The 12,420-nt window shown below is 42.1% G+C and overlaps 1 protein-coding gene across 2 annotated transcripts in view; it reads left to right on the forward strand.

The window, feature by feature from the left end:
• The first annotated feature begins 1,041 nt into the window (after positions 1 to 1,041).
• sgcd (sarcoglycan, delta (dystrophin-associated glycoprotein)) overlaps positions 1,042 to 12,420 on the forward strand; it is a 547,041-nt gene continuing 535,662 nt past the window's right edge. For both annotated transcript variants that reach the window (XM_051938031.1, XM_051938032.1), the window contains exon 1: positions 1,042 to 1,918. The gene's annotated coding sequence lies outside the window, so the exon portion shown is untranslated. The remainder of the gene's footprint in view (positions 1,919 to 12,420) is intronic.

The following is a 12,420-nucleotide window of genomic DNA, read 5'->3' on the forward strand; positions in this document are numbered from 1 at the left end:
TACATATGAAGTCTATAAAGAATGTTTATGTACTCTAAGTGTGTACATATAACCACTACTGTTGAAAAGCTTGGGATCACTTAGAAACATCCTTATTTTTGAAAGAAAAGCATTTTTTTCAATAAAGATAACATTAAACGAATGCTAAATCCAGTCTAGACATCGTTAATGTGGTAAACAGCTGATTTTTAATGGAATATCTCCATTGGGGTACAGAGGAACATTTCCAGCAACCATCACTCCTGTGTTCTAATGCTACATTGTGTTAGCTAATGGTGCTGAAAGGATAACTGATGATTAGAAAACCCTTGTGTAGTTATGTTAGTACATGGATAAAAGTGGAAAACATGAAATTGTCTGTGTGACCCCAAACTTTTGAACAGTATTGTACAGTTTGAGTGTTTGGAAGGGCCTTACAGGGTCCATGCGTTTTCTTTTGAATATTCTCTTCGATGTTTACGACCCTTGACAAGGGATCCAATAAGAACAATCAAAGTGCAAGGCACAGATAAGGCAAATAAACAACGTAAAATATGAATCAAAATACCCCGATAAATAAAGATAAAGAACATATGAAGTCTGTAAAAATGTTTACATACTCTAAGTGTGTATAGAAGTGTGTGCCATGGCTGTACGGCGTCCATGTGTTGAATCTTTAAATATTCTAATCGATGTTTACGACTCTTGGCGAGAGGAGGGCTGTCAGTGTGCCAGCTTCACTGCAGCTGGGTGACCACCTCCTCCTCCTTACTCTCCGTCTCTGTCCCTCTGCAACCATCCTGTGTCTTTAACCTTTGCACACAGTGACTTTTCCCCCCCTTCATTGTTTCTCCCACCTCTTTTTTTCTCTTTGCATCTGCATCCTCTTCTTCTCTCTTTTGGGTTCCACATCATGGTCCCCTCTCAGCTACTGCAAGGAAAACTCCACCTACTCAGCGCTGTTAATGTAGTCACTGACAGTGCTAGCAGCTCTCTCTCTCTCTCTCTCTCTCTCTCTCTCTCTCTACAAGGCATCTCCCCCAGCCTTCCTCCTCCTCCTCCTCCTCTCTTAGCATCCTCTCCTCTCACATCGCTCTCCGGCTCCACTTGCGCTCGCAGCCTCCCGCCTGTTCGCTCGCCGCTCTCCTCTCTCCTCCTCTTATTGCACTCTCACTCATACATCCAGACACATGCATGCATGCATACACTCTGCCTTCTCTATGTGTCTCCCCTTCTCTCTCCTTCTTTCACTACTCGGTCCCGTGCAGACTTGAGGAGCCCCGGAGAGGAGATGATGATGATGGTGATGCTGCTGCTGCTGGTGGCGGAGCTCTTTTGGTGATTTTTCTTTTTCCCCTTTAAAAAAAAAAAGAGCAGAAAACTAGACTCAGAGCAATGTTGATGCAACAGCACCTCTTCCCTCTGCACTGTGTTGATCTGTCTGCCTCCTGCCTAGCATCAGCCCGTTTTGGGGGGATTTAAGCGACAGGGAGAGTGCTGCGCCGGCTGTGCGCTCTGCGGTTCTGGTGCGCTGGATCTCCTCCTCTTCATCACACACTGAAGGATGTTCAGTTCTTTACACGATCTGGAATATTACTACTACTACTGTCAACACTCCTCCTGCTGCCGCTGCTGCTGCCTACTTCTCTGCCCCGGCCAGATCGCAGTCTGAGGCGCCCCGGACCCCTAAAGGGAAGAAGAAGCATGTCAGAGGCACCTGTGCTGCACATGGAAATGAGCCGTCTGCTGCTGGTTCTGCTGGACCTCTAAGCCAGACTTGAGATTATCCCAGAATCGCAGAAGAAATTGGGAGTTCTCCTTTTCTGACGAGCTGAAAAAAAAATCCTGTATCACTGTATTCTGAAGAGCACCAGCTGCTTCACCAGCTCTATGGTTTTCTGACTTGCCCAAGACTGCGATTTTGGCATCTGACTCAGAGGTAAGGCTGCTTTCACTTTGACTTTGCTGGGTTGCTTCTTTTTTCTCTCCTGACCTGCATTGATTCTGTACTTTCGAGAGGAAGGGCTCAGTGATGTGGCAGATTTTTGCTTTTTGCTGGGTTACTCTGCTGGTCTGCTCATTTTCAACACAAACTGTGTCCACTAAGGCTCGCTCCTGCTTTGTCTGATTAGTCATAACTGGCACCGCTCTGCCCCTGTTTACTAAGCATCATCCAGTGTCTGTAGCAGTGTCGCTCTGCTGTGCGTTTCCACTCGGCAGCTGACTAGAAATGAATCGCACTGCAGCTGAGAAGCCAGAGGTGTTTAGTGTTAAGTGGATTTCTGGAACCACCGGAGTTCGTCATGATCCGTCTGCTGCTCTGAGTGCAGGAGAATCTGCACTAACGGATGAACTGCAGCTATTTCAAGTTCATTAGGTCCATTTTTAGAGAGGGGAGTTCATTCTCCCTTATTCCTGAATAATTTTCTGTCTCTTAAATCCAGATAGAGCTTTCTGTCCAAGTTTACAGGTACAGAAGGTTTTCATTTTGTTGGATATTAAAACTCCTCTTGCTGGTTGTTGACCTGATTCTGGGAGAAATGTTGGAGCAGAATTACTGGATCTGCTGTCAATTAGTGCTTCCTCTCATCCACTTGAAGTGGTACGTGTAATTGGCATTGGATGTGGTCCGTCCTCCTGCATGTGGGGATCTGCTTTGCATGCAGATTTCATGCAGAGCGTTTTGGAAGTCGCCTCCACTGCTATATGCTGCGTGGGTGATACACTGCCAGATGAAATAACCGTGTGGTGGCTGTATATGGACACCCAGATGTGGGGTAATTGCATTTATGGGTTCAGTGTATGGTCTGTCAGCATCTGAGTCTGTGCCAGCCTCATCTGAGTCGAGCGGCGTCATGTGTCTCGTCTTGTGTTTGTGTGTGTTCACTCAGGAGACGCTCACTGGACCGCGGCTGAAATTCAAAGTTAAAGCTGATTGCATTTCGAGGTCTGCTGTTGTTTTTGGATCATCGCTCTTCAGTGTTTACCGAATAAAGAAAATGACACAAATGTAAGTCAGTGAATCTGCTGACAAGATGGAGCTAATTATGTTAAAGTGGAAGAATGCCCTGCTTGGATCATCTGCTCCCAAATATCCACAGATGCACTTCTGGTCCATCTATCCTGCACACCATAACAAATGAACACATTGAGTGCTGCGAGCCAGAGGACTGTCGGGAAGATCTATATCAATAAAGCATCACAAAAGCCCATGAAAATTTGCAGTGGCTCATATTCTTTGGCTCGAGTTCTTCTCCAGCAGTTTCTTGAACATTTTGTGTACATGGGTGCATTCTAATGCTTAGCTCTCTTTTAGGGGCTGCAAAGAGAAAAGCTTGAATCTCTCGATCCTTTGGGACTGAACCACGGTGCACTCTTTCTAAAAGCTCACAGTAATGTACATGTAGGCTGAAAGAAGAGAACTATGGATGTCAATGGCTGACATTATATTAAAAACCTGAGTGGTGGAACAAAAGTGGTACCCAACAGCCATCTTCAAAGTACTAAGAGAGGAGAACTGTAAAGGTCAGCTCTGTTTACTGAAAGTTTGTGGTTGAACTCTGTTAAAAAGCAATGTCTATGTGTTGTCCTTTCTTTTGTTACCCATCTGTATCAGTAAATCTCTATGCTGGCAGCTTGTGGGCAAAATAATGACAAAGCCGATGAAATAGAGCTTCAATTTTAAGGTTTTTTTGGGCACTGTTGGATGCTGTAACATAGACAGCGGATATATATTGAATTTTGGAAATAACTTTATTTCTAAGGCTTCCACAGAGGCAGCTAATACTGTACCAGCTATGAAGTATGTTTACTGCTTTAACTTGCGTTCAGTTCAATTCTACTTTGCATGTTAGGCGCATGTCATCATATTACCGACTATTAAATGCTCATTTAGCGCCTTTTTTTTTTCTTTTTGGCAGATGTTCCTGCAGTTTTTCTTAGATGATTTATCCTCACTGGAGCTCTGCCAGTTGTCTCATGTTGCTTTCAAAACCAACACGCTGAAGCACTAATTACCCTTTTTTATGGCTTGTAACTGCTTAAATTCACCCGCTCTGACCCCACCGGGAAGCTACTTTTGTGCATATGATTACCGCGAGACCTTTTCCGCGAGGTGTTTACATTGCCGCCTTCTCCCCGCAGCTGTTCCGGACTTTCAAATGTTGAAATTTCTAACCTTAATCACAGTAACCTTTCGCTAAGCTGCACCAGGCCTGCCCTCCCAGCTTTCGGATGTATGATCATCCAGTGGAGCGTCAGTGGATTAAGACGCCGTGACGGAAGGGAATTTGTATTTTACTGTTACCCTTCCACTTACAGTGTGTCCTTCCTGGCCTGTTATGCTGCACAAACACTATTCTGTTCTCCAATTCCTTGTTTAACTCTAATGTAAATGGTCCAAACAGACATCATCACATATTATTTCTTCCTGAACACCTCACAGTGATTTCTAATAGTATAAAATGATGTAACATTACTCTGATGTGTCATTGCTTGGATTAGTTGCTGATCAACCTTAGAAGAACTAACATTTCAACAACAATTATAGTGTCTTTAGCACTAAATGCAACAAAAGAATGTCATTACCTTCACAAATCATAATCAAGACACAAATTACTGGACAAATTACATCTTTTGTCCTTATGATGGCACTAGAGGAAAAGTCAGGGGATTACCACAATGACACAATTCATCATTTTTTTGGTCTAAATGCCTCCTGACAAGACCAAACATGCGACATCTCCAATTTCATATAACTGCATTTTTGATGTTTAACACCCTAAACAAGTGACTAACTAAAGCTGAGACCTGAATCCGTTTCTTCAGCCTCTTTCAATAAGTGGCGGTGTCCCACATAAACAAAATTTTGTCCTCAAGTTAGAACGGTTTTTGTAATTTCCCCAGAGAAATTCACGAGAGGCGATTGGCAAAAGAAGGAAGGAACAGACAGCGAGAGTGGGAGGAGGAGGAGGAGGAGGAGGAGAAATGACAAGGCAGGAAAATGTGGAAAGAGCAGAGGAGGATGAAGGGAGGGACAGATAGGATCAGCGGGAGACTGCAGCTACTGATCAAGTGTCGACAGCAGCAAGGTTCCCATCAGAAAACCAGAACCGCGATGTCGGTCCCGCGGACAAGACAGCCGGTAAAGAAACATGAATAATGACTTTTTAGGGAAGGTGCAGTGATGAATACTGCAGCAGGGAGCAGAAGAAGCTCTGAGGTGTTTCTCTACTTCTGCAAGCACTCATGAATTACTTAGGCTAAAACTAGCCAGCGCACACACACACTTCTACACGACACATAACCACATTAGAGCTCGGAGGACGTCACCTAAAAGTTGATTTGGAGCCAGAGGACGGGCTGCTGTGTCCTTCAGCATCACAGCCCCTTAAACAAATCAACTCATTTTAGTGGTCTGACAGCCTTCACTGTCCTTGTTTAGCCTTGGCATGCACACGTTGATGTGTGTGTGTGCAGACAGATGGGTAGATAATGTATTTTAATGTGTGTGATTGCACACAGTTAGCACGTTCTAAGTAATATTCAGCATCTTTGAGTCTTGGCGAACAGACAAAAATATAAACCAATTACCATTAAAACCAAATGCGTCCTATCGTGTACATCCTCGGACCCAACAAGGCTTGGACATGGGACCTCTGCAGGTGTCTCGTCATGTTTGTAACAGAAATGTTGGCAGCAGATTCTTTGGTTAATGTCAGTTCATACGTAGGGCCTCCATGGACCTGGCTTGTTTCTGCACATCCTGGAGATGCCTGATTGGATTGGGATCTTGGGGAGGTTGGAGGTCAAGCCGATGCCTCGGGCTGTTCATTGTGCTCCTGGAGCATTTCTTGAGCAGTTTTTATGGAGTGGAATGATGCGGTGTAGAGAAACAAACTGGGACTGTGATTCCATGAGACCCAACGCAAATCTCATGAGCAAGTGGTTTTAATTTTGTTGCAGGTGTTTGGAGAAAGCTGCAGCTCCCCGGATTTACTGCAACCAGATGGATGCAACATAAAAACATGGAATTGTGAATAGCTAGCACGCTGTTTTGGAACATTCTGCAAGTCATTTCTAAGCTTTATAAGTGTTAAAGTGGCATTAAAATGACTTCTAAGATGGTTAAAGGTTGGTTAAGGATGGGGGGGATCCTTCATTGCAACTACATGGTGTGCAATGACACATCAAACGCAAAAAATGCGTTCTGGGCACTCAGTTTGGGTGTTGAAAACATGCTTTTTCATGATGCAAGGCTAACACATGGTCAGTTGGACTGATTGTGTTATTCACACATTTATTTATTTGATACAGACTTTTATTGAGTGGCACTTCTTTGATATTTCCCATCATGTTCAGTTGGTTTCCGAGATTTTCTACCAGGAAGGATTCTGTGAATGTGCTGTGTTGGGAAAAGGTTACCCCTGAACCATTTGACCATGTTGTGCTGTCATGTCGCCTACCTGAGAAAAAAAAAAGTATTGTTTGTGGATCGCTCTGGCGTTGTGAATTCAGTTCTCAAGTTGCTTTTACAAGTTTGTGTAGAAGGAAGAGAAGGTTTAAAAAAAAGTGCTTTGTTTTATCTTACAAGAAGATTCACACACAAAATCCAGCAAGTCTGACGTCTGGATAAGTTTCAGCCCCAAAAAAGTAAATTCTACTTCAAAAATAAAACACATCATCCTGCATGTATTTAAGAAATTCTAGGCCTCTCCTGATCTGATCTCAAACATCGTGATTATCGCCGATCAAGGCATTTTTGAACTGATCGATATCAACACGAACTGAAGCCTGATCCTTTGATTACTCTGGCTGTCATGCAGGTGTCATAAAGGGAGAGAACATTTTGCAGCAAGATAGATTCTGAAATCAATAACAGGCAGCTTTATCGGTCAGTAATGGATTAATCAATAACAGAAACTGAGTGCAGTGGATGTTTGTCCTCGTCTGATGTTACTGTTTCAGCCGAAGGACACGTAATGCTGTCACAGTCAACTCCAGTTTGTCTTAAACTCATGGGTTTAGGTCGGAGATCATTAACAACCACAGAAATTTTTGCCATAGTGCCCCTTTACTAGCTAAACCCATAGACTGTATGGCTAAACCCCTACAGTGCTCTCTGCTGGACAACATGAGCTGCCTGTAATCAGAGTGACGCCTCCTCTGGTCTCTACAGTCGGAAACAGAAAAACCTCCACCTGCTGGAACAATCAGGTACTACAGCTGATCTATGGAACATTTTCTATCATGCATGAAGACAATACAGGTTTTCTATGTCTTATGGAGCTTGTGGAGTCACAGTATATCCTACCCTCTAACACTACATTTACCCTCTAATGCTACATTTACCCTCTAATACTACATTTACTCTCTAATACTACATTTACCCGCCAATGCTACATTTACCCTCTAATACTACATTTGCCCTCTAACACTACATTTACCCTCTAATACTATATTTGCCCTCTAACACTACATTTACCCTCTAATACTACATTTACCCTCTAACGCTACATTTACCTTCTAACGCTACATTTACCCTCTAATGCTACATTTACCCTCTAATACTACATTTACCCTCTAACGCTACATTTACCCTCTAATACTACATTTACCCTCTCATACTACATTTGCCCTTTAACACTACATTTACCCTCTAATACTACATTTACTCTCTAATACTACATTTACCCTCTAACACTACATTTACCTTCTAACGCTACATTTACCCTCTAATACTACATTTACCCTCTAACACTGCATTTACCCTCTAATACTACATTTACCTAGCCTAGCCGCGCTAGACAACCCACGGCAACGAATTTAATTCTCTGCCAGGGTGGGTCTCGTTACCCTCCATAAGCCTCGAGGTTGGATGCTCCTAAAACTGGCCGGACCAATCACCATGAAGTGTAGAGTCAGAAGGCGGGCGTAACTAAGTGACGACAGAGGCGCGACGATTCTGACAGAAACAACCGGAAACAACTAGCCTAGCCGCGCTAGACAACCCACAGCAACGAATTTAATTCTCTGCCAGGGTCTACAACAAAACGACAACATTCGTTGAGCTCCATTAGCACCGACTCTGAATAATCTTTCTGTTAACATGTCTGTAATATACTTGAGCTTCACCCATTGACTGAATAAATAAGGCTTCACCGCACTACCGCATCCTCTGATTTCCGGTGCTCTAGGAGCCTATTCGTTGCGCTGATTGGTTGTATACCTACCCAATTGCTGCAGAGTGATTTGAAAGACAACCTTTTACCCCGCCTCCCTCCCTGTCGAGCGTGCCTAGACCCTTGTGTCTTCAGAACATGGGTCTAGCGCGGCTTGGCTAACATTTACCCTCTAACGCTACATTTACCCTCTAACGCTACATTTACCCTCTAACACTACATTTACCCTCTAACACTACATTTACCCTCTAATGCTACATTTACCCTCTAACACTGCATTTACCCTCTAACACTACATTTACCCTCTAACACTACATTTACCGTCTTATGCTATATTTACCCTCTAATACTACATTTATTCTCTAACGCAGGATGTTAGACAGTGTCCTGCCAGCAATTTTGCACCCCATCATTGTACTGTTTTGTACTTTATTGTAGATACCAACAATTTTTTGCACTTTCTTTTGTAAATACCAACATTTCTGAGACCATATTTCTAATTCTTCAACCAACAAGATTTGCGCATCAGTTGAATGTAACATGGGAGAGCTACTGGATATCTATCTATCTATCTATCTATCTATCTATCTATCTATCTATGAACATTTTAGATGAAAAAATGTCATTTTTTCTTAATGTATTGTAGCACGATTCAGTTGTCGAGCGTAGACATTGAACTGAACACTTTAACATACATGTAACATACATGAAACATGTATTATCTTGGAAAATGGTATCATTGGAACTCTGGATTGGGGCAACCAAATCTAATCGGGACATTCCTACTACATATGATAAGAAATGTGTAAAATGGAATTTTTCTATCTTAATACCGGGAGGAGTGGCTCTTTTTTTATTAATACCACACAGTAAAATAAAATGATTTTCCTGCAGGACAGGTGAAGACAGAAAATCACTGAAACTGTATATAATAAGAGATTTAGAAGACATTTCTGCACAGGGCTGGTGGAAAGTGGTGCACCTGGTCTGTTGCAATGTTTAGGTTTGTGTTTCAACATCCACATTAATGCCAGAACTCAAGGTTTACCAGCAGAACGAATGCTGTTTACTCGTCTGTGGTTTTATTGTTGTGGCTGATCGCTGTTGGTGGAGTTTTTTTTAGGTCAGAAATACTGTAAAGTGCTGTTTTAGGCAGTGATAGTAGAGTATTTAATTCGAGCCAACCCTCTGGAAAAGCCTCACCCTGCAGAAGAATGCAGGGCAGAGCTGGGTCATCAGGAAAATTCAACACACCTGGTCCCACTGTCTGCTACACCTCTGAACACAACGTTTGAGTTGATATAGCAAGCCGGCGCTTATTTGCACGTCCAGCAGCTACGGAGCCAGATAATCATTTATTCAGTAGTGTTTGTAGCCACATGGCAAAGGTAGGTCCAATTTTCAGCCCCGTTTTGCTCTGTTTTTGAGCTCTGCTGTGGGCTCCTCAGGGAAATATTTGCCTCTTTAGCTGCTAAATGCCCCGCTATGCTCACCCGGCGCTTGCTAACTGTGTGTCTGTTCCGTTTGGTGCTGGGAAGGCAGCATATGTTGGGCTTTTAGAGCAATTTTTTTGCCTGTTTTAGCTGAAAATGACATTCTGAAAGCGGCGAGAGTGAACTATATCAGCAATAAAAATAAACAATGAGCTGAAACTTGCTATAAAGCTCCACAGAGCAGCAAATGCAGCTGATAATTCTCTGTGGGTTCATCACGAGAGACCCCCTTTTCACATTTGATACGGTTTTATTGTAAAATATTAGTCATAGCCACTTTAAAGATACAAAAGGTAGCATAATAAAATTCTCACTTCCCTTTCTTTATTGCTTTCTATGTTAAGTGCTCTCCTTTATTTATTCCATATTTGCTTCTGTGCATTTTTGCTTTTTTTTCTGTCTCTTTTCATCGTGTCCCTGCATTTTTCTTTTCTGCCTTTTCTTCCATATCTGCTTGCTTTTGTTATCTTGTGTACCTTAATTACAGTTTTTGCGTTTTTCTTTTTTCCTTCACCTCTCCCCCTCTGAATATAGAAGCATGTAGAGTATATATTTAAAAGATGTGTTTTTATGTCTTACCTCCAGCTTGCTCTTCTACCCAATTAGCCACAACACTGCAAAGATAAAACAGCTTCTGTGAATCTACTGTAAATATTTCTGCTGCTCAGTAAATCTGTGCCTATGCGAGTGTGGGGTTTTTTTTGTAAGCAGAATTGTTTGTGAATGTGGGGACGATCTCTGGGGGTTTGAGGGGAAATTGAAGGCTCACTTCCTTTCGCACTAATTACCCAGCAACAGTCCCCGCTAACTGTCAGGGCCTCGCTCGCATTCCATGCCTTTAAATATCCAGCGGCATGAAGTCACGTAAGCGAAGTGACTGCGAGGGGGAGGAAAGGGCAGAACAAAGCAGGCCACTCGGTTTTAGAAGCCCGGAGGCGATTCTGCAGTACAGCATGAAAACAACACATGATGTACAGTAGCATGAACTGAGATGTCAACCAAAACAGATTGGACATGTTAAGTAGTCTAATGCAATCCAGTGCAATGTTCCTGCAACCAAAACCACCTTTGAGAACAAGTAATGAGAGGTATTGATTATCTTTGCAGTGTTGTATGGTACGGTGGAACGGACAGAACCCTCTAGGCCTGTGGAGGAGAGAAAGAACTGAGATGTAAAAATATTGTCAATATTTCATGCAAAGTTAAACCAGCCAACATCAAAATTTAACCAAATATTCCAAATATCTGATCAAAAACTGTTGCCTGTTTCTGTTTACTTGGCTTTTATATAATATCAGAGTAGGTTACTGTCATTTCAGATAGCAGCGTTGACTTATTTGCTCTGTAGTACTAAGTTTTGCCAATAATTTTGTCTGGATTGTGAGAATTATCGATGTTTTCAGCTTCAAAAAACCCTCAGATGCCATTTTAAGGATTCAGTTCCTGCAGAAATAAAACTCTCACACTCAACCAACATCCAAATTTAACCAAATATTCCAAATATTCTGTTAAAAACTGTTGTTTTTTTCAGTTTCTTGGCTTGTATATGGTGTTAGGGTCAGTTGTCAGTTGTCCTTTCAGATAGCAGTGTTTACTTAACTGCTCTGTAAAAGTAAGTTTTGCTCAAAAAATTGTCTGAATCTAGAGAATTTCAGGTGTTTTCCACCTCCAAAAAACCCTCAGATGCCATTTAACGGTTCAATATCTCCAGAAATAAAACTCCCACACTCAACAACATCCAAATTTAACCAAATATTCCAGATATCCTGTCAAAAACTGTTGCCTTTTTCTATTTGGCTTTTATATAATATCATGGTCAGTTCTTGTCATTCCAGGTAGCAGTGTTTATTTGCTCTGTAAAACTCAGTTGTGCCAAAAATAATTGCCTGAATCTTGAGAATTTCAGGTGTTTTTCACCTTTAAAGAAACCTCAGATGCCATTTTAAAGGTTCAGTATCTCCAGAAATAAAACTCACACACTCGACCAACATCCACATTTAACAAACTTGTCATGTCAAAGACTGTTGGCTTTTTCTGTTTTCTTGGCTTTCAGACAGCAGTGTTTACTTATTGCTCTATAAAACTAAATGCTGCCATGAATCTTCAGAATTTCCCCTGTTTTCAGACCTGGGCTTTTTCTATTTCCACTTTCAAAAAAACCTTGGATATGATTTTAGTTGATCAGCATCTCCAGAAATAAAAAACCCACAGCCATGACATTTGGTGAGGACGTGGACACAATTTCTCCCAGTAGACCCCACATATCACCATCCTTTGAAAATTTTGCATTTTTTTCGATTTCCAAAGGCCAACAAATTATATGTATATATATGTATGTGTGTGTGTGTGTGTGTGTATGTATATAATTTGTTGGCCTTTGGAAATGGAAAAAAATGCAAAATTATCAAAGGATGGTGCAACACGGTCTCACGGGGATTCGTGAAACTGTTACGTAAATTTTTTGTTTCTTTTTCGTGCGCACCAACACGATTTCGTCATGTTTTTCGTGCCGCTCACCACGAAATGTTTTTCGCGTTGCTCACAACGAAACCCGCTGTGGTAATCACAGCTGAAAGTGGTTTATACCAGCGGATTCATGACGATCTAAGCTGTCCATCGGCGTATACTGCTTGTGTGATCGCGTTTGCGGCCGCCGGCCGCCGGACATTCTTTAAATTCCTATGCAAATTGGTAAGTGTACCACCGGGTTATGGTTAGGTTATGGTTAGGTTATGGTTAGGGTTATGGTTAGGGTTATGGTTAGGGAC

The sequence above is a fragment of the Acanthochromis polyacanthus genome, chromosome 17, assembly GCF_021347895.1.
Source record: "Acanthochromis polyacanthus isolate Apoly-LR-REF ecotype Palm Island chromosome 17, KAUST_Apoly_ChrSc, whole genome shotgun sequence".
NCBI lineage: Eukaryota > Metazoa > Chordata > Actinopteri > Pomacentridae > Acanthochromis > Acanthochromis polyacanthus.